Source organism: Rattus norvegicus, chromosome 6 (assembly GCF_036323735.1).
Source record: "Rattus norvegicus strain BN/NHsdMcwi chromosome 6, GRCr8, whole genome shotgun sequence".
Taxonomy (NCBI): Eukaryota; Metazoa; Chordata; class Mammalia; order Rodentia; family Muridae; genus Rattus; species Rattus norvegicus.
In genome coordinates this window covers 38,223,924-38,251,666 of record NC_086024.1, presented here as the reverse complement: position 1 = coordinate 38,251,666, position 27,743 = coordinate 38,223,924, and the positions used below count along the sequence as shown (strand labels likewise).

At 40.5% G+C, this 27,743-nt stretch overlaps 1 long non-coding RNA gene across 1 annotated transcript; it reads left to right on the top strand.

The window, feature by feature from the left end:
• The first annotated feature begins 18,377 nt into the window (after positions 1-18,377).
• LOC108351357 (uncharacterized) lies at positions 18,378-26,130 on the top strand. Its single transcript, XR_001838628.3, has 3 exons — positions 18,378-19,157; positions 22,863-23,139; positions 25,901-26,130. It is a non-coding gene; the product is annotated as an uncharacterized LOC108351357 (long non-coding RNA).
• The last annotated feature ends 1,613 nt before the right edge of the window (positions 26,131-27,743 follow it).

Below are 27,743 nucleotides of genomic sequence, written 5' to 3'. Positions count from 1 at the left end.
TGTGTGTGTGTGTGTGTGTGTGTGTGTGTGTGTGATGCACACATGCATAAGTGGGAAAAGGAAAGAGAGACAGATACAGAGGAAACCATGAAGGCTTCTCACTTTCATTGTATAGTTAAAAACCTTTGCCAACCATCTAGAGTATGTCCCACCTGGGGATCCAGCCCATATACATACAGCCACCAAACTCAGACAATATTGCTGATGCCAAGAAGTGCATACTGACAGGAGCCTTATCTCCTGAGAGGCTCTGCCACAGTCTGATAAATACAGACGTGGATGCTTGCAGCCAACCATTGAACTAAGAAAGGGTTCCCCATTGGAGGAGTTAGAGAAAGGATTGAAGGAGCTCAAGGGGTTTGCAACCTCATAAGAATAACAATACCAAACAACCACAGCTCCCAAGGACTAAACCACCATCCAAAGAGTACACCTGGACAGACCCATGGCTCCAGCTGCATATGTAGCAGAGGATGACCTTGTTGGGCAGCAATGGGAAGAGAAGCTCTTGGTCCTGCCAAGGGTGGACCCCCAGTGTAGGGGAATGTCAGGGTGGGGAGGCAGGAAGGGGTGGGTGGATGGCTGGGGGAACACCCTCATAGAAGAAGGGGTGGGGATGGGATAGGGGGCTTATGGACAGGAAACTGGGAAAGAGGATAACGTTTGCAATGTAAAATTTAAAAATCCAATAAAAATCTTTGCAAGGCAATGGTCGATGTTACCTTTCATATCTCTCAAGGAATAAGCTGGAAAAATCAGCAATCTGCAAGCTACCTAAAATTCTCCATAACTCCTTAAAAGACTCTTATAATAAGTTAAACTTCTAAAGCAAATTAATTGACTCAATCTCTCCTTGAGCTATCTGTCTGTCTGTCTATCTATCTACCTATCTATCTATCTGTCTGTCTGTCTATCTACCTAACTATCTATCTGTCTGTCTATCTATCTATTTAACTATTTATCTGTCTGTCTGTCTATCTATCTATCTATCTATCTATCTATCTATCCATCTATTTATCTACCTATATATCAATGATGTATCATCATTCACTGCATTATTAGAAAGAAGTCAAGATCTTTTCAGGGAATCAAATATTTCCAACCCTATCTGGTTCCCTAAAGAGGTGGGAAGGATCTCACTAAAGCAATTGTGTGCCATTTTGGCTCTTAGCTCACACTAGGAGAGTCCAGGCATTGATCAATCAAGAAGGGAGAAGATGTAACAGGTGCTGACTCAGCAAAATAACGTCTAAGGGGAAAAAATCCCAGCTTCCTACTCTCAGACTCCAGACTCCATACTGTTTTAAAACCTCTTGCCTTGTTGCCCAATTTGATGGGAAGTACATTTTTGTTCCAGATATTTATTTAAAAGTTTCATTTTCACTTAATAAATCCACAGCCGTGGCATACATGGAAGGTTTCTCCAAGCAGTAATTTATGCTCATTGAAGAATTACTTTTGAAAGTGCATGGGCTGCCTGTCACTGGGGGAAATTGTGGTCACTCTGTTCTTAGACTTATTGGCTGTTATAGATTGAGGAGTTGATATACATTTGAAATGTTTATGCCTTCTCTTTCTTGTTAATTATCGATCTAAACCTTTGTGAATTCCAAGACATTTGTGAACAAGGCTTTCATTAATCCCCAAGGCTGCTGAGGGTCTTGGCAATGAGGTTCCCAATTTATAAATACGCAAGAAACTTGCAAATGAACATGATCATTTCCAGGGTCCCACAATGAGTCAGCGATGACCAGGCTTGCAGAGTTTATAGCATAGGCATGGGATATTTGGTGAGCTAAAGGAAAATTACAATATTTCCCTTGGGGACACATTTAAAACTGGCTACAAAAGAATGCAGACAAGGATGCAGAAACATGTATGTACACACACACATAAACATACACACACACACAAACACACACGTGCACGTGCACTTCTGGCCTCATTGAGGACTCCCTGTCCCTGAAGTCTGTGTCTATACACTCCTACTCAGTTGTAATCTTCCTCCCAGTGAATTGATCCATTTATTCTGAAGGAGACAGGACTTTCCAGACCATTATATTCCTTGTTTAATCTTATCTTACACTACTCACTTTTCCTCTACTCTCTCCCCTGCAATTTACCACCAATGTAGGACCCCAACTGCCTGGACTCTTAAAGCATCTAAGGATGATAAGCCTTCTGAGGTGTGTGTCTTTATTCTCTTCACTGGACTTGGCCTCCAGTCTATCTGCTTGGCGGCTTTGGAGAAGGCAGATGCAGAGGCTGCAAACACCCCCAGGAGGAAAAGTGGGTGTTACGGGATGTCATTCTATCACTGCATCACTGTTGGGTGATGCTCCAGCTCTTTGCTCACCCCCAGTCATTTCCTGAGGAGGATCGTTGCCACTTCCACCAGTCCAAACATCTGAATTACTCATGTGACTGTATTCTGATCTCAGCGCCTTCCCAGTATTGATCTTAATTCATTGTCTTGACAGCTATGATTTTGGTAAAAAATAATAGGAAAGCAAACATTATATCCTCAGGGTCTTAAATGCCAACGTGAATAATCAGCCATCATCATCATGTGAGTTGTGGGAACCCTTCTTCTAGAGGGCTTGCTTCACTCTATTGAGAGCGCTGGAAATACGCAGGCTCCTTTCCCGGTTACTCTTACAGGTGTATCCAATCCACTGTAAAGCTGAGGCTATCTTATGATGCAACTCAACACAAATATCATAAACATACTTAATGCAGAGACTTAATGTTTTGCTTCTCAGAGTTAAATACATCTGTCAGATACCAGCTATGGTTCAGAGCCATTTGCCTAAGGTAAGGATTTGGCAAACTCGAGATTTAGACCAGTCAACTTCTACCCTCTAGACATGGCTAATCTACGCTGGGAAGACCTGCAAAGGTGCCTCACCAAGTTCCTTTATGTGTAAGAAATAAGGGTGTTAAAGCCAGCTTTCGATCGCATGCTTCTGATTACAAACTCAAGGAAAAGAGGGGCCCGAAAGGGCACTAGCCTGCAGGAGGCCTATGGTTTTATGTGTGTGAGAAAACACATTTTGTTTAAGTAGACCTCTCTCCTGCCCCCACTCTGCTTCACTCATTGCTACCAGATGCTGTTGCCAAGGCAGAAGCCAGGCAAGAGTGGGAGCAGGCAGGCTCCCACTCGGGTGAGAAGCAGGGGGACTGTTAAGCTGCTGAGGCAGAGCAGGACCACAGAGGGCCTTGCTTTGAATTTCCACTCCATCCCCCTCTTGCCCACCATCCAGACCTTCAGACACTTTCTGTTCTGTGTCCTTTACATCTGAGAACAGCCAGATGAAAGGAAGCTGGTTCAAGGTGCTAAAGAACTGATGCTCCTTCAAGACTCAAGAATGGTCTGTGGCCTCCTTCCTCCCAGATGCCCAGTGAAAAGGTAAAACACAAAAAAGAAGAGCTTGTGCTGAGAGCCCCAAGAAACATGACCTTGTACATCTCCACCAATAGAGATCATGCAAACTCCCCTGCAGGCCAAACCATCCTGAGCCAAAAAGGAAAAAGGGTAGAAGGCAAAGCCTGAGAAGACTATTGCACAGGGACCCTAGATAAACATCCCGTGACATGTGTGCTCGTCTGAAACCCATTCATATCCATCTAAGTACCAGAACATCCTGACTTTGTACAGTGCTGCATGGGAATTCCTTAGTGGTAACGACTTCATCTAATGTCCTTCTAAGTAATAATCATGCCCCTGTTTCTGCTTCACTCCTCACCAGACTTCTGCCATTGAGGCATACCCTAACTCCTGGGGTAAGGAGATCACTGCTGCCACTGACCCTATGGCTTTTGCTGCTGAGATTTTATACCTAAACAACCTGCTTGCCTCTAGGATGCACCTCAGAGAACCTCTCTCTTGTGCTCCAGACCACCGTAGCTGTTCAATAATTGTGTGTTGGATAAATTCCATACTATGGACTTGGGGTGAGGGATTGAAGTCAGATCCTGCTCTGCTATTCCAGCTAACTATGCATTGCGTACTTTGCCCTATGAGTACAGTAAAAGCTGGCTTTCCGGACTGAACAGTGGGGAGGGTGGCCTTTGCACGTTCCTCTATACCATCCTTCATACGGGCTCCCATGGGAAGCCAGGGGTTAAAGCACTATTCCAGGATGCATGGCACCTCTGTAAACCCACATCACGATCGTGCCACTCCCTATTATTGTCCCTCCTGAGGTTACTGCTCTTGGTAACAGGTACTAAGGTGGAGACTCTTCTCAAGAGATCAATAGGTAGCAGAGGACAGATTTCTCTGGCATCAATGGGAGGGAAGGATCAATGCCCCTGTGTAGGGGAATGCTAGGGGAGGGAGAGCAGAGCGGGAGGGTGGGGAAGTGGGGAAGCACCATCATAGAAGCAGGAGGAGGGGCATGGGATGGGGGTTCGCAGAGGGGAAACCTGGAAAGGAGACAACATTTGAAATGTAAATAAATAAAATATCCAATATACAAAGTAAAATTACAAATCGTGATTTTTTTTCCATCTTTATTAAATTGGGTATTTCTTATTTACATTTCAAATGTTATTCCCTTTCCCAGTTTCCAGGCTAATATCTCCCTAACCCTTCCCTTTCTATATGGGTGTTCCCCTCCCCATCCTTCCCCCATTACCGCCCAACCCCCAAGGATCCCCTTCACTAGGGGTCCATACTTGGCAGGACAAAGGGCTTCCCCTTCCCCTGGTGCTCTTACTAGGCTATTCATAGCTACCTATGCAGTTGGAGCCCAGGGTCAGTCCATGTCTAGTCTTTGGGTAGTGGCTTAGTCCCTGGAAGCTCTGGTTGCTTGGCATAGTTGTTCACATGGGGTCTCGAGCCCCTTCAGCTCTTTCAGTCCTTTCTCTGATTCCTTCAACAGGAGTCCCGTTCTCAGTTCAGTGGTTTGCTGCTGGTATTCGCCAATGTTTTTGCGATATTCTGGTGGTGTCTCTCAGAAGCGATCTACATCCAGTACCTGTCAGCCTGCACTTCTTTGCTTCATCCATCTTATCTACTGGGGTGGCTGTATATGTATGGGCCACATGTGGGGCAGGCTCTGATGGGCATTCCTTCAGTCTCTGTTCTAAACAGAGGTATTCTTGTTCCCCTTTTAAAGAAGGAGTGAAGCATCCGCATTTTGGTCATCCTTCTTGAGTTTCATGTGTTCTGTCCATTTAGGGTAATTCGAGCATTTGGGCTAATATCCATTTATCAATGAGTGCATACCATGTGAGTTTTTCTGTGATTGGGTTACCTCACTCAGGATGATATTTTCCAGTTCCATCCATTTGCGTATGAATTTCATAAAGTCATTGTTTTTGATAGCTGAGTAATATTCCATTGTGTAGATGTACCACATTTTCTGTAATCCATTCCTCTGTTGAAGGGCATCTGGGTTATTTCCAGCTTCTGGCTACTATAAATAAGGCTGCTATGAACATAATGGAGCATGTGTCTTTGTTATATGTTGGAGCATCTTTTGGATATATGCCCAAGGTCCTCAGGTAGTGCAATGTCCAATTTTCTGAAGAACCTCCAGACTGATTTCCAGAATAAGGTTGTACCAGTATGCAATCCCACCAAAAATGGAGGAGTGTTCCACTTTCTCCACATTTTCGACAGCATCTGCTGTTGCCAGAGTTTTTTAACTAAGCCATTCTGACTGGTGTGAGGTGGAATCTCAGGGTTGTTTTGATTTATGACTAAAGATGTTGAACATTTCTTTAGGTGCTTCTCAGCCATTCGGCATTCCTCAGCTATGAATTCTTTGTTTAGCTCTGAACCCCATTTTTAATAGGGTTATTTGTCTCCCTGCGGTCTAACTTCTTGAGTTCTTTGTATATTTTGGATATAACCCCTCTATCAGTTGTAGGATTGTTAAAGATCTTTACCCAATCTGTTGGTTGCCGTTTTGTCCTAACAACAGGGTCCTTTGCCTTATAAAAGCTTTGTCATTTTATGAGATCCCGTTTGTCAGTTCTTGATCTTAGAGCATAAGCCATTGGTGTTTTGTTCAGGAAATTTTCTCCAGTGCCCATGTGTTCGAGGTTCTTCCCCAGTTTTTCTTCTATTAGTTTGAGTGTATCTGGTTTGATGTGGAGGTCCTTGATCCACTTGGACTTAAGCTTTGTACAGGGTGATAAGCATAGATCCATCTGCATTCTTCAACATGCTGACCTCCAGTTGAACCAGCACCATTTGCTGAAAATGCTATCTTTTTTCCATTGGATGGTTTTGGCTCCTTTGTCAAAAAATCAAGTGACCATAGGTGTGTGGGTTCATTTCTGGGTCTTCAGTTCTATTCTACTCATCTATCTGCCTGTCTCTTTACCAATACTGTACAGTTTTTTAACACTATTGCTCTGTAATACTGCTTGAGTTCAGGGATAGTGATTCCCCCAGAAGTCCTTTTATTGTTGAGGATAGTTTTAGCAATCCTGCGTTTTTTGTTATTCCGGATGAATTTGCAAATTGTTCTGTCTAACTCTCTGAAGAATTGGATTGGAATTTTGATGGGGATTGCACTGAATCTGTAGACTGCTTTTGGTAAAATGGCCATTTTTACTATATTAATCCTGCCAGTCCATGAGCATGGGAAATCTTTCCATCTTCTGAGATCTTCTTCAATTTGTTTTTTTCAGAGGCTTGAAGTTCTTATCATACGGATCTTGTGCTTGCTTGGTTAAAGTCACACAGAGGTGTTTTATATTATTTGGGACTATCATGAAGGGTGTTGTTTCCCTAATTTCTTTCTCAGCTTGTTTCTCTTTTGTGTAGAGGAAGTCTGCTGATTTATTTGAATTAATTTTATACCCAGCCACTTTGCTGAAGGTGTTTATCAGGTTTAGTAGTTTTCTGGTGGAAAGTTGGGGAATATACTATCATATCATCTGCAAATAGTGATATTTTGACTTCTTCTTTTCCAGTCTGTATCCCTTTGATCTCCTTGTGTTGTCTGATTCCTCTGGCTAGAAATTCGAGAACATTATTGAATAAGTAGGGAGAGCATGTACAGCTTTGTCTAGTCCCTGATTTTAGTGGGATTGCTTCAAGTTTTCTCCATTTAGTTTAATGTTAGATACTGGTTTGCTGTATATGGCTTTTACTATATTTAGGTATGGTCCTTCAATTCCTGTTCTTTCCAGGACTTTTATCATGAAGGGGTGTTGAATTTTGTCAAATGCTTTCTCAGAATCTAATGAAATGATCATATGTTTTTCATCTTTCAATTTGTTTACATAGTGGATTACGTTGGTGGTTTTGCATATATTAAACCATCCCTGCATACATGGGATGAAGCCTACTTGATCATGATGGATGATTGTTTTGATGTGTTCTTGGATTCAGTTTGCAAGAATTTTATTGAGTATTTTTGTGTCGATATTCATAAAAGAAATTGGTCTGAAGTTCTCTTTCTTTGTTGGGTCTTTGTGTGGTTTAGGTATAAGAGTAATTGTGGCTTCATAGAAGGAATTCGGTAGCACTCTGTTTCAATTTTCTAGAATAGTTTGCATAGTATTGGTATGAGGTCTTCCATGAAGGACTGATAAAATTCTGCACTGAACCCATGTGGACCTGGGCTCTTTTTAGTTGGGAGACTTTTAATGACTGCTTCTATTTCTTTGGGAGTTATGGGGTTGTTAAAATGTTTTATCTGTTCCTGATTTAACTTTGGTACCTAGTATTTGTCTAGGAAATTGTCTGTTACCTCCAGATTTTCAAGTTTTGTTGAATATAGGCTTTTGTAGTAGGATTGGGTAATGTTTTGAATTTCCTCTGATTCTGTTTTTATGTCTCTCTTTTCATTCTGATTTTGTTAATTTGGAGACACTCTCTGTGTCCTCTGGTTAATCTGGCTAAGGGCTTATCTATCTTGTTGATTTTCTCAAAGAACCAGTTTCTGGTTCTGTTGATTCTTTGTATAGTCCTTTTTGTTTCTACTTGGTTGATTTCAGCTCTGAGTTTTATTATTTCCTGCCTTCTACTCCTCCTGGGTGTATTTGCTTCTTTTTGTTTTGGAGCTTTTAGGGGTGCTGTCAAGCTGCTGATATATGCTCTCTCCTGTTTCTCTAGGCACTCAGCACTATGAGTTTTCCTCTTAGCACAGCTTTCATTGTGTCCCATAAGTTTGGGTATGTTGTACCTTCATTTTCATAAATTCTAAGAGGTCTTTAATTTCTTTCTTTATTTCTTCCTTGACCAGGTTATCATTGAGTAGAGCATTGTTCAACTTCCATGTATATGTGGGCGTTCTTTCCTTATCGTTATTGAAGACCAGCTTTAGTCTGTGGTGATCTGATAGGACGCATGGGATTATTTCTATCTTTCTGTATCTGTTGAGGCCTGCTTTGTGCCTGATTATATGGGCAATTTTAGAGAAAGTACCATGAGGTGTTAAGAAGAAGTTATACCCTTTTGTTTTAGGATAGAATGTTCTATAAGTATCTGTTCAGTCCATTTGATTCATAACTTCTCTTAGTCTGTCTATGTCTCTGTTTAATTTCTGTTTCCATGATCTGTCCATTGATGAGAGTAGGGTGTTCTCCTACTATTATTGTGTAGGTACAATGTGTGCTTTGAGCTTTAGTAAGGTTTCTTTTATGTATGTAGGTGCCCTTGTATTTGGAGCATAGATATTTAGGATTGAGAGTTCATCTTGGTAGATTTTTCCTTTGATGAATATGAAGTGTCCTTCCTTACCTTTTTTGATGACATTTAGTTGAAAATCGATTTTATTTGATATTAGAATGGCTACTCCAGCTTGCTTCTTCAGACCATTTGCTAGGAAAGTTGTTTTCCAGCCTTTACTCTGAGGTAGTGTCTGTCTTTGTCTCTGAGGCATGTTTCCTGTAGGCAGAAAATTGCTGGGTCCTCATTACATATCCAGTTTGTGAATCTGTATCTTTTTATTGGGGAACTGAGTCCATTGATGTTGAGAGATATTAAAGAATAGTGATTGTTGCTTCCTGTTATCTTCATATTGAGAAGTGAGATTATGTTTGTGTGCTTATCTTCTTTTTGTTTTGTTACAAATCAATTAGTTTCTTGCTTTTTCTAGGGTGTAGCTTGCCTCCTTGTGTTGGGCTTTACCATTTATTATCCTTGGTAAGGCCTGGTAAGAAAGATATTGTGCCAATTTGGTTTTGTCATGGAATATCTTGGTTTCTCCATCTATGTTAATTGAGAGTTTTGCTGGATACAGTAACCTAGGCTGGCATTTGTGCTCTCTTAGAGTTTGTATGACATCTGTCCAGGATCTTCTGGCTTTCATAGCCTCTGGTGAGAAGTCTGATGTGATTCTGATAAATCTACCTTTATATGTTACTTGGCCTTTATTCCTTACTGCTTTTAATATACTTTCTTTGTTTTGTGCATTTGGTGTTTTGACTATTATGTGATGGGAGGTGTTTCTTTTCTGGTCCAATCTATGTGTATGTAGGCTTCTTGTATGTTTATGGGCATCTCTTTCTTTAGGTTAGGGAAGTTTTCTTCTATGATTTTGTTGAAGATATTTACTGGTACTTTGAGCTGGGAGTCTTCACTCTCTTCTATAACTATTATCCTTAGGTTTGATCTTCTCATTGAGTCCTGGTTTTCCTGTATGTTTTGGGTCGGTAGCTTTTTCCGTTTTACATTATCTTTGATGATTGTGTCCATGGAATCTTCTGCTCCTGAGATTCTCTCTTCTATCTCTTGTATTCTGTTGGTGATGCTCGCATCTGGGACTCCTAATCTCTTCCTTACGTATTCTATCTCTGGGGTTGTCTCCCTTTGTGCTTTCTTTATTGTTTCTACTTCCATTCTTAACTCCTGGATGGTTTTGTTCCTTTCCTTCCCCTGTTTTGTTGTTTTTTCCAGTAGTTCTTTACGGGGTTTTTGTGTTTCCTCTTTAAGGGTTTCTGGTTGTTTACTTGTGTTGTCCTGTATTTCCTTAAGGGTGTTATCTATGACCTTCTTAAAGTCCTAGATCATCATGATAAAATGTAATTTTGAATCTAGATCTTGCTTTTCTGGTGTGTTTGGATATTCAGTGTTTGCTTTGGTGGGAGAATTGGGCTCTGATGATGCCATGTAGTCTTGGTTTCTGTTGCTTGGGTTCCTGTCCTTGCCTTTTGCCATCAAGTTGTCTCTGGTGTTGCCTTGTTTTGATATTTCTGACAGTGGCTTGACCTTCCTATAGGCCTGTGTGTCAGGAGTGCTGTAGACCTGTTTTCCTGTTTTCTTTCAGCCAGTTATGGGAACAGAGTGTTCTGCTTTCAGGCATCCAGTAGTTCCTGTTCACTGGCTTTCAGCTGTCCCTGAGGGTGAGGGCCAGAAGGGCCTGTCCCTCCTTCTCCTGGGTCCCTGTGCACAGAGGGCCCAGATGGCGCTAGGTGTTTTCCTCTAGAGTCAGAAATGTGGGCAGAGAGTAGTCTCCTCTGGTTTCCTAGGTGTGTCTGCTGGTTTGAAGGTCTAGCTCTGCCTGCCACAGGATTTGGGTGCAGGGAGCTGTTTGACCAGATCTCTTCAGATCTGGGTGCAGTCTGGACCTCAGGGCTCCTGCAGCTTCACTGCCCCTATCTTCCTGTGCCCAGATGCACTGTACAGTTTCCTTTTGGGCCAGGGATGTGGGCAAAGGTGGGCAGAAGTGGCAGTCTCTCCTGCCCTGCAGTCTCAGGATTGCCCACATTTCTGGGCGTTCAGCTCTTTCTACCACTGTGTTTGGGAGCAGGGAGCTGTGATTTTTTAAAAAAGAAATCAGTTTCAATGATGTAACAGCTGGGTCATCTCTTTAAGTCAATTTTGACACAACATGGAGCAGGAGACAACTCATCTGTAAAATAGACTGGAACATCCATTCCCACCTTCCCATGAATAGTGACCCACTAGGTTGACCTGATGCTGATGTAACCTTGAGAGTTGCCAAATTCTTCCAGCCAGGAGAGGTTACCTTCCTTGAACAAGTGATTAAGTGTGCAAAAGTTTACAAGGTTGCTGTGGGCCTCTAAAGGAATCAAATATTTGCTTCCATGTGAAGTTCAAAAGCTGAGGTGGTGGTTTGGTTTTTCATTAGATATGAGGCAAAATTCAGAGATTCCTGAGGGAGAATAGAAAGAAACAGAACATTACCACCAATGTCAAGGCCCAGGGGGGAAATGGAAACAAAGAAAAAAAAAAAAATATATATATATATATATATATATATATATATATATATATATATATATATATTACAGGAATGCCCAAACCACAGTCAGCAATGGGTGCAGGGGAAGCACTGGCTCCCAAGTCAGAATGTGGAGGATTTTACTGCTGGAATCACAAAGAACATCTACTGTTTGGTCAGAATGATTTCCTAACAATAAGCTTGGTATTTCAAAGCTTTTTTTCTACACTTGACAACAGAGTGGAAGGCTCTGAGGCTTGTGTCTCTTTTTCACTTTCTGCCCTGGGTTTCATCAATGTCCTGAGCTCACCTCTGTGTCATTGTTTGGCAGGGTTGGACCCCCAGGAATGAAGTTTGACCAGCCATGCATTCAGGCAAGTGATCTTGAAGCTGCTTTTTCTTTATTGGTCTTCCAGACAAAGCTGACTGTGTCTTTATGGGTTTGCTCCTGAGTTTTTATAGTAAAATTTCCTAAAAACCATCTTTGGGACCCACTTATATAAGGGGGATCTACAAGGTTGCCTATGGTGATAGTCCTGAGAAGAGTCCTGGAATATTTTAAAGTAATATTTTAAAGGTTATCATTGTTGGGGTCAAATGAGGTAAAAGGAGTGCTTCTGCCTGAAAGGATCAAACTCAAACAGAAGGCCCAGCCTGTTTTATAGCCTTCTGAGCATAATCTAGTGACAGAGCTTAGATATATTCATTATTAGCTGTAGCCTCCACGTTTCAAGCATACTTATGTGAACAATAATTCTGGGTCTCAAGAAAGAAGACACTTCTGTTCTTTAATATAAGGCATTGTTTAGACACCCCTGTTTAAAATTTCTTTGGCCATTCCTGCCACCAGCCCCATGTCATTATTCATGCCCCTATCCTAAATACTTACACATCACTTATTATATGAGAATGAAGTTATATTAACTCCTCTGGATTTTCTAACAAACTGTAAGTAGATAGAAACCATACATCTTGCTTATGTGACTAATGTTGAGAGTCAAACCTTTCTTAAATATCCCAAAGGATTATCAAACCATCTGATAATTGGCAGGCATTTTGCTGATGCTTGTGGATTGAAACATTGACGAAATTCTTTAAGGAGTCAGGAGAAAGGAAGTGTAGAAGTCCATTGAATACACGAAATCTAACCAGGCTTCCATCCAATTACTTGGTCAATAATAATGAAGCAAATTTAAAGGAGGATGATTAAATAAGTGGATGCCTAAATCAATAGATGGATGAATGGGTAGATGAGTTTCTATAGTAAAGCATCATCACCAAAAGAAAGTTGGGGAGGAGAGGGTTTATTTAGCTTTCAGTTATAGTTCATCTTCAAGGGAAGTGAAAGGAGGGGCTCAGTTAGGAACTTGGAAGCAAGCACTGAAGCAGTGAGCAGAAAACAATGCTGCTTACTGGCTTGCTGACATGACTTATTAAACCTGCTTTGTTATTCAGTCTAGGGCTACCTATACTAAAATGATATTGACCACCATGGTCTGGCCTCTCCTGTGTCAACCAAGAATGCCCCATATACATGCCCACAGGACAATATCTTGTACTCAATCCCTTGACTGAGGGTTCCTTTTCCCAGGTGATTCATTTTGTGTCAGTGATAAAAACTATCCAACACAATTAACCCACAGCTTTAATGTAGGAGTGTGGAGAGATCTCTCTACGTAAAAGAAACTCAGAGCATATACAACCCTATGAATTGTCTATACTTACTAAATATGGTGGGTTGGATTTTACCTGAATATATTATTCACAAAGGCAAATTCTATTTCAGGAGGTCTCATTTCTTCATGCCTGGCAGATTGCTGCCCTAGATCTCTCTTTATGAGACTTCAATGAGCCCCAAGAGCAATTTGAACAGTAAGAGCAAGCCGGAGGGCCTCTCACATAAATGAAAGTGTGTAGTGGCAGTGAATTGAGGGTGAGGTAGTGGCCAGTAGGCCACAAACTCTCATCTGCCTTGTAAAGGGAGATCTATTTATGCAAAAGTTTTGCCAGTTGGACCACATGGACTCTTTTCTACCAGAATACTTTATGAAGGCAGTTCTGGGGATAGCTGGTGTGGCTGAGAGCCAGCCTACAGCTGTGTGTGGCCCCCCTAGAACATGAACAGAATAGTACTAATTATACTTGACAGAGTGCCTATGGCACTTGGGTGCCAGCATTTCCAGCGACCATCCAGACAGGAACAGAGCAATTGTGAGTGACTGAAAATGATTAGCTTTAAAAGTGGATATATTAGTTGTCTCCTTTCTTGAAAATGCTCTCTCAGAGAGAATGATATTTTGGATTTATGCAGCTATCATAGAAATCAGCACAAAAACGCTATTATATTTGATGAATGTCACCAAAGTCTTCTTAGTTTAATATCACAATATTTAATATTTTAATTGAAACATAAACTTCAATATAAGAATTTGGGCAATTACAATCATATTACATATTAAATATATAACACTTGAATTGTATAATTGTTAGATCTTATATTAAATTTAGTCTATCCATTGAAAAAATACTTAATTAAAATATAGTAATAAGTATATTATTTATATAGGATATAAATGTTTGTATATTAACATATTTATATGTACATATATAGAAGTATATTTATGTAAATTATATACATTGATATTTATATATTTGATCATATAATAACTAAATATATTTATTATATTTGCATAATACACTAAATGTAGAGTTTTATAAGCAAAAGTATAATCCCATTATAATTGTACTATGACAGAATTCACAGCATCTCCATGCATGGTTCTTCCTAAGCATTTGTAATGCCCACATTAACCCAAGTAACCCAGCCACAGAGCCAGATCATCAGCAGCAAGGAACTCACAGTCAGCCCCACCTTTTGAAATCGTTTTCTCTTCTCTTGAATGCATCAAACTATCATGAATGTTGGCTATTACCCACCCATGACTCAGATTGTCTCAGTAACTTCCCCCCGCAACTTGTAAAAATACTTGGGGAGATGATAAAAAAAGAAGAGCGCTTGAAACTTGAAAACAATTGTAGGAAAAAGAAGTCCTTTCATTATTTCCGAAACTTTTGCACAGAAAGTTCTCCCTTGCTACTGTTTCCAGACACTGGAATCAGCCTTCTATCGAAAATAAGCAATAGCTTGAAGGGAACTTTTGTTGACATGAATTCCATGTTGCCTGGTGCTTTGTTTGTTTCGCACATAATTCACATTTTTTGTATTTTATATGTATTTTTCATAGTCCTTTCTAAAGCAATGTTCTGGCTTCATCTGAGACTCCCCATCAGGGGTCAAGGTTTCTGCAGATAACTGGGTTAGGGGTGTTGATGGAACACTCAGCAGGATGAAGCTGACATTCTAGAAACTAAATTCCTGAAGCACAGTTTAAATTTCATTTTGATCGGACCTTAAAGAAACCACAAAAAAAATGAACAATGGTTCAGGTAGCTCAGAGCTAAGTGTGCAACAAATAGTCAAATCAGTTTCTCATCTCTTCTGTTTTAAAAGAGTTTTCACAAAGAGTGATCGTGGGAAAGAAGGGCAGAAACTGACAGTTTTGATGAATCACATGGGCTTCACAGACAAGATTTGGAAGCAGGAGTGCTAGTGTATGCCATCTTGGGAACCCTTGGGCATCTGTAAGCTGGGTTACTTGTCACACCTACTTAAATCTTGAAGGAAATACTCTGAAAGTAAAGACCAATTTTCTGTCCCCACCTACAGGATTCCTAAATGGAACTTCAGAACATGGCTTTACTTAAGGCAAATATCATGGCAAGATGTTCAGAATGAAAGGCAAGAATAAATAATACCTATTCTCACATTGCATCTAATGCATTTCCCAACAACACTGATGTTTCATGACAGGATGTTTCACATCTAAAACGGTGGTCCATGACCTTATTCAACATTCTTCCATACGAAATTTTTCCTGCCTCTAGTAAAAAACACCAAGCTCTCTCTTCTATGTATGAACATAGATATGTCTCAAAGTTACAAGAAAGATATCTCCATCCCTCTCGATAACCATAAATGGACTGCATGACAGTTGTGACTTGGTTTTGCTCTTGAGGCTCTACTTTCCTCTACAGAAGACCTGTGAGAAGTAAGGCAAGAATGGCTGGGAGTGAAGAGAATTCAGGTCACAGTGGATATGGCAAAAACAGACTCTCAGTAGGCATCTTCAGTGAGACAGCTCATTTAATGTGGAGAACAAAGGCTACTTAAACATTTGGAGAGTGAATAAGGACTTTTGGGGTGAGTGTTCAACATCAGGCAGGGCTAGAGTGTTAGGGATACCTCATTTGCCTAAGGAAGAATCCTTAGTGCTGGTAGATATTACCTTATAAGGGGAGAGGAAGTTCAACCTGGTTACCAAGCTACATGATTCCTCTGATGCAGCAAAGGTAGGGCATAGGGCTATAAGTGTCAGGACAAGGTGGGGAATGATCCTCCTCTTGCAAGTCTCAGGATGAGATTTCTAGGGTTTGGACATGCCTAGATTCCAGTCTTGCTCCTGTCCACCTCCTGTCCCACCCACCCCCTAGCCTGGCATAATTTTATACTCCTTCTGTCTTGGATTCTTATAGTTGGAAGCAAGGAACTTAAGTCTTCCACTTCTCAATTCATTGGAAGAACATGCTTAAGAATCAGATCTATCCCATAGTCAGATTTGCCTTGATGTATGGTGTCATTGGAGGAACATGGTAAAGATCACTGAATATGAATGAACCAAAGACTTTATGCATTGGTCTGGCTATGCTGATGATGGGTGTGTAACATGTTCAAGTCTTTCAACCTCCCTACTAATATCATTTCCTTTCCTATAATATTCTCCACACCACTTGCCTCGTAGCATCAAGTTACTTTAAAGAACAATTAGAACCATGAGAAAGGCAGTGAGCAAGATTCCAGTGCAAGATAGATAAAAATCTCAGTGTTCAGTGAAAGCTTATGGGCTAAATTTTATTATTTTGTGAGTGGGGCTTTGTAAACAAAGAAATACCACAGCTGATGCAAAAAGGTTTACATTTTGATAGGCTACCTAGAAGATAAAGTCTACAAAGCAAGCAAAGTGTAGGCTTTGAGCTGCAGAAGGTCTGAGATACACAGAAGGATCTGGGATGTTCTCTGCTACAATCTACTTGAAGGAACTAAAATGATGAACTAGGAAGTCCCCTTGGCCCTAGAAGCCACTGAGCATGACTATTTCTTTGTTTCTTGTAGAATAAGTTTCCATTAAAGGCTGGAACGGAAAGGTCTCAAATAACAAAACTGAGTTGATGCAACCTGAGTAAGGTGAGCCACCCATTGAGAGCCAGGCTCTAGCCGGGACAGTGAGTGGTCTGTGCAAATGCCACATTGGATTTTGAACCAGGAAAGGGAGAGAGATCAATAGAAAATAGGTTATAGAACCTTGAACATCACTGCCTTCACTCATTTTTTAATTCTCTCATCTCACCCTTCTCTCACCTCTAAGTTTAAACCTAACATTGTCAACAAGTCTTCCCTTCCCTTAAGTCTGAAACTTTGATGAACCCACTCCTTTCTAAAGTATCTATAGGAATTTGGGTCTGTGAAAATCCACTAACCACACACACTAAAATGTGACCTGGATAACTGATCTTTTCCCAGTTCAAGTAAGGCTAGTTCCTGTAGATGAATGGTATTGTGTGTCCTCCTTTAGCAGTCTACATCCTGGAGCATGCCAACCATTGTACTAAATGTGCCCCTCCCCTCTCTCCCACACCTCTTCATCCTCTCTAGCTCTCAAACTTGGTTCTCAGTCCTGCTCTCAAGTCTGAAATAGTGGCCATTGTCCTCCTGGAAGTGACTTTGTCTCCTCTCTTTTTCTCCCTCAGCTCCTTTCTTGATAGCTCTTCTGCCCTTATACCACTCCATAGCTCACTCTGTGCCATCCTGCTTCAAGAAAAAGACTCAAGCAAGTCTATGGAGACTCCATGTCATGAAGAAAACCTCTTGTGTAGCAATTTTATCATGCATATAGTAGTGTAGTGCCCAAGTAATTTCCTTAACAACAACAACAACAACAACAAAAAATTGCTAAATTTAATTTACCCTTTAAAAGAGACCAGGCATAATGATGCACATCTATATTCCATGCATTAAGAAAGCATAGGGAAGGAGTTGGGGATTTAGCTCAGTGGTAAAGCGCTTGCCTAGCAAGCGCAAGGCCCTGGGTTCGGTCCCCAGCTCCGGAAAAAAAAAAGCACAGGGAAGATGACCAGAATTTCAAGGCTACCCTCAGCTACATAGTAAGTTTGAGGCAAGCCTTGGCAACATAAGTTATCTCAAAGAATAAACTGAAAAGTTTGTGGAATATATTAATGATTTATTGTTGGAACTGAACCTGGGCTATGCATCTGTTATTCTAACACTATGGAGGCTGAGACAGGAAAATCAGGAGCTCAAATCAAGCCTGGGGATAGCAAAAACCTATTTCAGAAAAGCAAAAAGAACGGGAAAAGAGAAAGACAGAGAAGAGGAGGAACAAAAGAAGTCCACATGAAAACTTTCAGTGAAATAGAATGATGTCAGCCATGAGCAGCTGCCCAGCAGCCCTAAGTTATGGCGATGAACCACACACATGGAAGTGACTCAGTACATAGATATTAAACATAACCCAAGGCAATGGGAACACTGACGCCCCAGAATGAAAGAGTGACTAGGACAGATCTCTAAGAAGACTACTGCTGGAATTCTTACCCTAGGCAGTGATTTTTCCCCTAAATATTAGCCTTTCCCCTTCACAACAAAACATGAAGCATTTGCTGCTGTCCTTGAACTTTGACTCAAGTTTTACATGATAAAAAGCATTCCTTGTGCTTTGCTGAGCTCCTAAATGTGGAAGCCTGCTAATGTGAAAAGAAGCTATTCTGCTGACCGCCCTAGCACTGATAGTGCACAATGGCTGGGCATTCCCACAGAAGCACCAGAGAAACAGCTGAGGCCCATTCTGCTGCAGAAGCATTTTGCACGGTGTCTTTGCATGGCTTTGGAAGAAGCCAACCTTAGCCATGGATCATTCAGTGGCCCACACTAGGGCAGATGTAGAGAAATGTCCCATAGAGACAAGTGGATATAGGATCATCTGATAAGTTTCTCTCTCCAAATTACTGTTTGCAATGATTCTTATTAACTAATTATTAATTAATTAATTAATACGAATAATACTTGTATATCACAGGCCTCATGTAGAGACAATGTTTATGGTTGTATATATAACTTTTAAATCTTTATACTTATTTTAGTGTTTTCATATGTAAATGTGTCCTTTTTAATTATACTTTTGTCAGATACCATTTCATAATTTTCCAGTCAATGTATACACCTAACATTCTTGATACTTTCTCCCATTAGCCTTTGTAGGCAGGATCCTCCCTGCGAAGCTTCTTTCCAGCACTAATAAACAATGATAGTCCCTTCTACAGGTTTTGTCCCACAAAACAGGCCCGTAGCCTTAGTCTTATCCACACTCACTAACAATTTAGGCACACTTAAGGGCTCTTTCAAGCCCCATGGAGCATCAATCTGGAACTTGGTAAAAAAATGCAGCCTGTGGTTACACATAACACTCACCATCTTGGGAAAGGGCTGAGTTCCCAGCAAATTACAGCTAGAAATTATGCAGGTGGCATATTTGGATCTTTGTTTCAATCAGTTTTGACGTGAAACTGGGAATAAGTGGTTATTCCCTCGCCCAGTCATCTGGCCTAAAATCTAGTGGGTTTAGATATATGTAGTTTGCAGTGTCCAATAAAAACAAGGGCTTAAAATGGAAGACCTTGATACAAAGTGGTGTAAAAGCACTCTCTGTTCCAGTAAAGACAGAAGAAAGAATTCCTCTCTTTTTAACACTGAAGAAACATGATGACAATATTGGGTGTCACACTGAATTCAGGAAAACAGAACATTTTGCCAAGGATGAAAACATTATTTGAAGCCCTTCACCAGGAGCAAATGCTATCATTTCACAACAGGTGAGTATTAGAAACCCAAGAGGGTTGGTGGGAGAGGATAAGAAGAGGGATGTAGGTTCACACACAGCCCAGTTTATTCTTCCACACTGTATCTGCCTGTTGTGAATTAAGTTTGAAATATCTTCTCCTGACATGTGGCATTTCACCTTGTGATCCTTCTCCGTGCTTGCCCATCTGTTTTGAGGCAGCTTGGCACCGGCATCTGATTCCTCTTGGAAATGTTCTGGTTGAACTGGTCAACAGTGCACGTTAATCTCACCAGCCCTGCAGGTGAAAGCCCACATCAAGTGTCCCGCTTACTGCCTTGCAAGTGTCCCCACCAAGAGTGCTGTAATCACATGGTTTACTTCCCTCCAGAGACCTCCCTGGTTCCTGCAAGAACCCAGATCCCAGTCCTACTGCTGGGACAGGATCCCTTGGCTAGTTTGCATATTTCAGGCTGTTCGGGCTCCTGTTGAGCATTTGTTTTTCTTGGCATTTCAAAGCATTATGTTCATTTTTATTACACCCTTGACAGACCAAATCCTAGTGCCAGCAAGCCACGATGAAACAAACACTTACAATTTATAGAAGAAGTTCGGATTATATTTTCCATGGAGTCTAGAAGTTTCATCACCTGGTAAAACACTCCAGACTGGACAGTGGCCTCCACTGTACTTATGTGACCTCAGAGCTGCCTCTGCTGTTTCTCTCCTTTAGTCACCTTCTGTCTTTTCTCTCTGTCTCCATATACACACACTCAAAAGTGATCCACACGCAGTAACAAATGCACAAAAACAAACACAATTTTATACAGCTACACACATGCATACAAATTACGTACACATATGCATAAACACACACATACATAGTCACACATACACACACACCACAAACATTCATACAGTCCCCTAATCAAACTTTAGAATGTCTCCGGTATAGACATTCAGAATGCAGTCATTACCCTTGTTAGCTTCAGAACTATTAACACTGAGATCAGCAATTTCATGTAAAGTTATGGAAAGACATGGAGCACTAATCATTTCAAATAGACAAAAAAATAAATTTCTCCTAAAACCCTAAGATTCTGAGGGATCTTTGTGCTCAGCTACACACATATTCTATCACCAAACATCTAATTCTACAAGTTCATCTGGGCATTGAAGATTCTTTCATGGCCCATTGCCAAGCATCCAAAAGCAAATATTTTCAGAGTATCTGTGGGGGAATTACTCCTGTACTTAAAGATATGGGTTTCAGAGGTATGTGAAAAAGAATCTTTGATCCTAAGAAAATTAATCTAGTGGAGACAAAAAAAAATCATACAGCTAGAGCAATTGACACAACATGCTTCCTTCCAATAATACTCATAATAGCACATTTTAATAATATTTCTCAAATTGTATTATCATAATCAAAGTCACAGAGGGAAGAAAGTGACAAGTGGAGATGGGAAAGGGGTTTGGAGTTTCTGGTATGTACTCTATAATCAGGGTATTTGTGGTCATTCTGTAACAGAGTGTAAAGTTTACATGCAATTATGTGCTTCCACATGTTCAAAACCATTTACTAAGACCTGCTATATAATGAACTTTACAACTGAAAAACAAGACTTAATGACCTTGGACAGTATCCACAGGGCAACGCAAGTGACCTTAGTCCTTCAACTGCTAGGGTCACAGCATTTCTGGTAACATTTCTGAACCTCATACAAAACTATCAGACCTTTCTTCACAGTGCAGTCTGCTTTTAAAAATAGAAACTTTTCCTTCTTACCCAGAAAATTAAACTCCATCTTCTCCTAAAGTTGCCTTTAAGATCTGAGCTTACATCAGTGATCACTAGCATTATGATCGAAGAACATCTTTGGATGGGACAGTCATTTAAAACCATGGTCTTGGAGTAAACGGTCTGCCCTTTGTAACATCAGCAGGCCTCATACAACCAGCTTAAGGCCCAAACAAGATGAAAACAGGAGATTTCTTGAGCAAGAGGGACTATTCCAGGAGCGTGTCCTCGAACTATCCTCAACTCTGATGGTCTCTTGCCTATTCGCTATCGGACCAGAATATCCCTCCAGCTTCTATCTTCATCTTTGAAGTTAGTTGCTTCCAAAACAATGTGAACTAAACTCTCTTCATACATTTTTCTATATATAAATTTGTAAAGTGTTTCCTTTTCTGGAGAAGAGTAATACAACATCCATGGCAACATAAAATTGTACACAGAACCAAGAACCTGAAAACAACACATTGACTAACTCAGAGCTGGCACAGCCTCCCAGATTCCTCTGCTTCAGGGACAATTGTCCCACAGATACAGTGAGGATTTGTCTTCTCTGAACACTTGGTTGGACAAAAACATTTGAAGCTCAGTGACATGGCCATTTATACAGTCTAGTTGGTTGTGCTGTGCTATGATGAGGAACTTGATGGTTCCTGGACATCAGTCACAGGACATTTTATATCATAGCCATACGAACCTTTTGTGGGGCAGGTGATGAAGTGGTCATTTGTAGACAGAACAAGTCCACAGAAAGATTCAGCAAGAGTTAAATCTCAGTCTTTTAGGAGATAATCATGGGTTCACATCCTATTACTTTTACTATATTCTCTTTGTCAGAATGTTCCTAGGTCCTTGATGGGTAGTGACACAAAGGCATTGATACCAGGAGGTAGCAAAGATCGTTGGGATCCAACCAAAAGCTGCTTACTCTACCCAAACGACACTTTTTCATAAGGACTCTCAGTTCAGCCTAGAGAGCCTTTGCACCTCAGTTTGAACATGCCTTGCTTGGTCCTATACCCAGCTCAGCCTGAGCCTGAAGAAGCCCAACCTTACCATTTAACGTGATTATCCAGTTGCTGGCTTTAGTTAGTTCTTTGCTTCTGCTTTCTGAAACATTTCTATAACTATGACTAATGCTTAAAAAGATTTGATAAACTGGCACATATAACATGTGTTTATATACATGTATGTATATATGCAAATGCACACACACACACACACACACACACACACACACACACTATTTAGAAGATGCATAAGGTCAACTTGCACCAGGAGCCAATAGCATCACTAGGAAAATTGCATCTAGTTTTATCAAACACTTCCTGCTCAGGATTATGGGCAGTCAAGTGGGTGGCATCCAGGACTTACAGACCAGCTGAAAACTGAACAATGGGCATCTTTATCAAATGTTCACTGCTAAAAACATAGTGGCAGAAACACAAGTATAAGTTAATTCAGGGGGAAATATTTTCAACCCTTGAGGGAATCAGAGTTTTGGCTCCTGGGTTCTGTTTCAGGGAACATTCTGTTTCCTTACTGCCTTCTTTCTATTCCATGGAGGTCAGTTCCATTTCAAAGAATTATTTAAGGCCGGCTTTCTGTGTAGTAAGGGATTTTTGTACCACCTCACCAAAAAGGTATTTTTCTTTCTGAGTAAGTAAAAACTTATAAGCTAACAATTAAATGGCTCAAGATTAACAAACGCCAAAGAAAGTCAAGGATACATGCCTGCTATAAACCACTTATTTCAACCCAATAGAGAAAAGGACAGACAAAGGGGTGGAGGTATACATTTGCACATTCTGAGTAATGTGATTTTTAAGTATAATTTGTGGAATCAAGTTTAATATGATATAGTTAGTGCTATTCTCACCTCCTCCTAATATTGGTTTTTCTTATTTTTGAATGATTCTACTGTTGTTGTTGTTTTTTCAGATGGAAAAACACTACAGAAAATAGCATCAAAGATATCTTTGCCATAGAATCTTAAAAATCAGGTTCCAAGCATAAATAATGGCATTTATGAGTATACTTGCAGAGATCAATTTTAAATTTGTATGTTAAAGAGAATATACTGAGACAAGAGGAGAGTTCAGTGGCACAGATATGCACCAGAATGCGGCTTAAGTGGTTTCTTCAGCACTAGAAAAATTAAAGATTAATATTTTGCCAAGAACCATGTCTTGGGAGATACTAAAACTAACAAAAAAAGGTAAGAATAGCCACAAAGAGAATTAATTTATATTGTTTTGGAGGTCTTCCTTGCAAATGAGTTAACACGGCTATCAGAGAGCTGGGAATAAAGAATAACTATAAAAGACAAAAAGACATCCCTATTAATCAATGAAGAAGGCAGTGTGTTATGCTACCAGTCAGTGTAAATGAGTCCCATGATAATCATCTGTAAGAGGGACATGTGCTACCCATTGATGTTCATTGAGTATGCCCATGTGCACACACACTCTCGCTCCTTCTTGTGTAAACCACACATTGTTAGAAACGGGAAACTAAATCTTACTGGTCAGGCCAGTACAAAGTCTAATAGTCCTTTGATGGGGGATTGCGGCTGCTTATGAGAAAGATAGAAAAAAGATGCAAAAGACAGACAGTGTGGGAGCTGCAGGTCATTACCACACCAGCAGCGATTGTGTTTCTTATACCTTTCTTATACTCCAGTGCCGTGGGAAGCAAAGCCACAAGCTAACAGAAACAATTTGCTGGAAACTACATATAAGACATCTGTTCCCATCCAAAAGCCTCCTTGTTCCTTTCACCAAGGTCAACAGAATCTTCAGTCCCTTGCCTTGAGCCTCAAGTGTACCTCCTCTTATCTTTCCATGCCTCAGCAGGCTGGGAATTCTGCCAACAGACCCTGACCAGACTTGACTCTGCCTGGCAGTCTCTCTCTCTCTCTCTCTCTCTCTCTCTCTCTCTCTCTCTCTCTCTCTCTCTCCCCTCCTTCTCTCTCTCTTCTCTCTCTCCTCTCTCTCCCTCCCTCCTTCTTCCTCTCTCTCTCTCTCTCTCTTCCTCCCTCCTTCTCTCTCTCTTCTCTCTCTCTCCTCTCTCTCTCCCTCCCTCCTTCTTCCTCTCTCTCTCTCTCTCTTTTCCCCCTCCTTCTCTCTCTCTTCTCTCTCTCCTCTCTCTCTCCCTCCCTCCTTCTTCCTCTCTCTCTCTCTTCCTCCCTCCTTCTCTCTCTCTTCTCCCTCTCTCCTCTCTCTCTCCCTCCCTCCTTCTTCCTCTCTCTCTCTCTCTCTCTCTCTCTCTCTCTCTCTCTCTCTCTCTCTCTCTGCCCCTCCTCTATTTCAGAGAAGTGGCAAATGACTTTTGACATTAAGTGAATAGTTAGCCCACTAGAGCAAAGTTGATGCAAATTTTCTGAAATATTTTCTCTTAAGTTTTGTTGTTTGTTCAATTTTTTAAAATATATACTTTCCTCTTTTTATTTATCCTCCTCTTCTCTTCCCTTAAATAAAATAGCGTGCTCAGTCTGCATAATATTACTTTTATGTCTGTTTTCAAAGCTAACCATTTCACATCTGATGACCAATTGGTCTGTTCTTCCCTGGGGTAAACTATTTCTCCTCCTCTCAACAGCCCTTATTTCTCGATACTTCTTTGTATAGGGTTGGAAATTGAAACAACTTAAATGTCCTTCAATTGATGAATGTTTAATACAAACTTGGTACATGCTTACAATGTAACACTATTGAACTGTAAAGGAAAGATGAAAAGCACAGGTAAATGAACAGAACTTGAGAATACTATATTCAGGGAGATAACCCAGACCCAGAATGATAAATGTCACATGTTCTCTCTTTGGAGGCTCTTAGCTGCAAATCTTCAGATGCGAGTACACAACACATTTTTTGTTTTGTTTTGTTTTGTTTTTGAGAAAAGATCTTATTATGTATAGCCCTGGCTGACCTAGAATTGTCTGTGTAAACCAGGATGGCCTTGAACTCACAGAGATCTGCCTGGCTGTACCTCACAATTAAGACTAAAGGTACTTATTACCATGCCTGGCTTGTCTTAGTTTTAAAAGCTTCTTCATTTTAGTATCATTGAAATCTTCACAAATCTTATGTGCTGCCAAGAAACAGCTCTGTCTGTTATCTTGTCTTAAAGTTGTTAAGGTCTTCAGAGGATAATTTAAAAATTAAGAAAGCCATAGGTGCAAAACAGCTGGTAAAAGGGACTGAGGGAAACCAAGATACCACCACAATATACCCTCCTTAGCAGCTTCCCTCTAGCCAGATCATATTCTGCTTCCTTCCTAATTCATTTTGTCTTAACAGAACTATAAAATCAGAAGAAGAGTCTCTGAGAGGTTTCGAGTCTTTCTTTAAATCCCGGGTTTTGATGAGGAGAGAGATGGGATAGTAGCCATAAAAAATATAGAAAAGGAAAGACTAGCAAATTAATTCCTAGAATTCCTGGGGTATCACATAATCTGACAAACTATGGACTCATATTTGGTAAGCAGAACATAAAGAATCGCATGACGCAAGTAATAAGGCTAGTTGAATATCATTGATTAAGAGATCCAGTTATCAGGGTTGGGGATTTGGCTCAGTGGTAGAGCGCTTACTTAGGAAGCGCAAGGTCCTGGGTTCGGTCCCCAGCCCCGGAAAAAAAGAAAAAAATAAAAAGAGATCCAGTTATCGTACTTGTTTTCAATTTCAAAAAAAGAACATGGCTACAGTTTAAACTTCTTTTATGATCATGCTTTTACGAATTAAGACCCAATTGCTGCTAAAACAAAGAGAAGTTTTTAGCATGCTATACTTAATGGGAGGGCTGGGCAAAGTCACCAACACTAGAAAACACCAAACTTCTAACAATCGGTTATTTATAGTAAGTGTTTTGTATGATCCTGGCGTACTGTTGAGCACTTAACACAGATTGTTTTCATTTAATGCATGCAAAAATTAAATATAACAGAGAAAAGTGCTGACTGTGTTCTCATTTCACAGATGGAAAAACGATCAAATTGGGCCAAGCGAAAGGTTTCATGGAGTATCCCCAATTGATGAGTGCAGAATGAAGCTAAGAAACATGCTCCCTGAGAGCTAAGTCTTCCTCCAAGCACGCCAGGGAGGAGCAAAGCCATAGTGCCAAAGCCCAGCATCATGGCCCTAAAATGAGAGATGCATACAGTCCTTGATACTTTAGAAAATTAAATAAAGGTTCCCATGGGGACAGATACTCAGGATAATGTTTCACTCACTGCAGAAAGTCTACAGATGAGATGTATACGGATCTTAGACTTGCACGGAAAGCATGTACAAAACCACACAGAGTGAGCTGTTTTCCTCCCAACCATGAGCACAAGGGCTCTTGGGTGCAATCAGTGCTCCTCAAGTTCTGCCACACAGAGCAGTGGCACTTTGGGTGACATTTCCGCCAGTCCACAGAAATGCAAGGAAAATAAAAACCATATGTTAGATGCAGAGAGTGTCAACCCATGAGTGCCATTTCTTCAGTTTGTCTTCTTACAGCTTTTGGTGGTAAACCAATTTTGTTTTTTCCATGTAGGAAAATGGAAAAAAATAGGACAGCCACCATTTGACTTCATATCACTCTTATTCTTTGTGACAAAATCTCTGTTTAGGAGGCTGGAGAGATGGCTCTGTGAGTAAAACTTTTTTTGTGTGTGCAAAAATGAGGGACCCGAGTTTAGATTTCTACCACCCAGGAAGGAATCTGGGCATGGTGGCACAAACTTATAGCCCTAGTGCTATAGGGCAGAGACAGGCAGAACTTGGTGTCTCGCCACCTAGACAATCAAGACCTGGTCTTAAAAATGGTGTGGAGAATAATAGAGGAAACCACTCAATATGGATCTTTGGTATCCATCTGCATATACACATGGAAATATACACACACTCAGCAATGTCGTTTTTTAATATTTGTGATTACTTCCCAGGTTTTAAAGTGATTAAAGAAATCCAAAAGTCTTGATCACCATTGTTTTCTGGAAGAAATGGTAGTTTCAACAATAAGTTAAGCACTATTGTAAGTTGAAGATTAGTTGAAGTTCTCCATTTGGCTGAGTTTCCATGTTACGTAGACTTTGCACCGTAGCTATTCACCTTCTTCGATTCATGAGCCAAAGCTGTCTGCTCTCCTACTTGTCTCTGCCTGGTCTTGTGCCTTGGCAATACAATGACTTGGAAATAATTGTGTTCCAGGACCTTGATTCCCTGCCTTTTATTTTCCCTCTTGAAACCTTCAGCTACCATGCAAACAAACCCAGACTAACCCATAGGTGAAGAGAAACCATGTGCTCCCTAATACCTCAGCCACAGAAATAGATCCATACAAAATAAGTAACTTGTAAAATAATTCCAGGCTAAGAAGATGGCTGCTGGCTCTAGTGTCTAAGTTCAAAGGAGAAATGCCACAGTCAATGCCTTGAGACATGGTGACTTTCAAACCTGATGCTGGGCTTGCAGTAATTCCTTAAGATGCCATTTTATCTAAAAAGGAACTAAGCAATCACATGCTGTGATCTTCCTTTGGGAGGAATTTGTGTGCATGGCCACTGTTAGGATTCTGTAACCTAACATCTAGTTATCGGCAGAATAAGCCTAGAAAACTACCATAGTGAATATAATTCCCCCAGAATTATCTAAATATACCTATCCCACAGCAATAGATGATGTTTCTCTGATGCTCTGAGCTACACTGTCAGCTGCCTGTGTCAAATAATTCCAAGGGATAATTTTAATGTTACCAGTAAAAGAGTGAAGACCATATTCCTCTAATGCAATCCTGTACATTTTAAGCTACAAATGTTTCAAACTAACTACATTG